The sequence below is a fragment of the Neopelma chrysocephalum genome, unplaced genomic scaffold (genome assembly GCF_003984885.1).
Source record: "Neopelma chrysocephalum unplaced genomic scaffold, ASM398488v2 Primary Assembly neopelma1_94627, whole genome shotgun sequence".
NCBI classification, from domain to species: Eukaryota; Metazoa; Chordata; class Aves; order Passeriformes; family Pipridae; genus Neopelma; species Neopelma chrysocephalum.
Genome location: NW_020923333.1, coordinates 3,924 through 4,984, shown reverse-complemented (window position 1 = coordinate 4,984; position 1,061 = coordinate 3,924). Strand labels below are relative to the sequence as shown.

The following is a 1,061-nucleotide window of genomic DNA, read 5'->3' as shown; positions in this document are numbered from 1 at the left end:
ATGGGGAAATCCCGACACCGACGGATTCCTGATCCACATGGGAAACACGAACAGGGTCCTGCAGGTCAGACGGGATTGGGAATGAGCTGGGAATGGGGATGGGGAAATCCCGGCACCAACATGAACAGGGTTCTGCAGGTGAGACGGGATTGGGAATGAGCCGGGAATTGGGATGGGGAAATCCCAGCACCGGCGGGAGGGTCTGGGAATGAACAGCACGGATTAAGTCAGGGAATTAATTCGGTTTTTTGTTATAATTTATTATTAATATCACAGTATTATATTATTATTTACATTACATTATATTATATTATTTTATTGTTATATTCTATTTTTATTGTTATATTATATTATATTATTTTATTATTACATTATATTATATTATTTATATTATATTATATTATATTATATTATATTATATTATATTATATTATATTATAATGGAATTAATTATAATTTATTATAATAGTTTTTAGCTAATTTTTAACTAATTTTTTAAACTAATTGCCTTTTTTATTATTATATTATGATATTATATTATTTTATTATTATATTATTATTCCAGGGAATTACAGCACTGATTAATTAGGGACAATTAATTAAGGGAAATAGTTAATTAAAAGCAGTTAATTAATGGAATTACTTAATTAATTAATTAATTAATTAAGGGCAGTTGATTAATTCCCTGATGGGCTGAACAGGGTCCTCCAGGTGAGAAGGGATCCTGGAACATTCCCTGTGCTCCTAATGGAAAAATCCCGGCTCCAGCTGGAGGTTCTGGATCCTTGCTGCTAATTACCAGCTAATTAACAGGACTGATTAATTAAGGAAGGAGGGGGAAGCTCCTCCTGGAAACAGGAGCTGGGAAACAGAGGCGGGAGGGAAAAAAGGGAGAGGAGGGAAGAGGAGCCCTGTTTTCCAGGGAATTTCGGATTCCCGGGATATCCCGGTGGTGGGAGAATTCCCGGGAGAGATTCCAGAGCCTTGGGAGAGGGGAGAGGGAGGGTTTGGATGGGCACATCCAGCGGGATCAGGGTCAGGATGGGGAAGGGCCGGGAGGT

At 37.8% G+C, this 1,061-nt stretch overlaps 1 long non-coding RNA gene across 1 annotated transcript in view; it reads left to right on the top strand.

Annotated features, from left to right (window-relative positions):
* Positions 1-5: 5 nt before the first annotated feature.
* LOC113980553 overlaps positions 6-1,061 on the top strand; it is a 4,058-nt gene continuing 3,002 nt past the window's right edge. The window contains exon 1 of the long non-coding RNA XR_003538158.1: positions 6-64. This is a non-coding gene — a long non-coding RNA (uncharacterized LOC113980553). The remainder of the gene's footprint in view (positions 65-1,061) is intronic.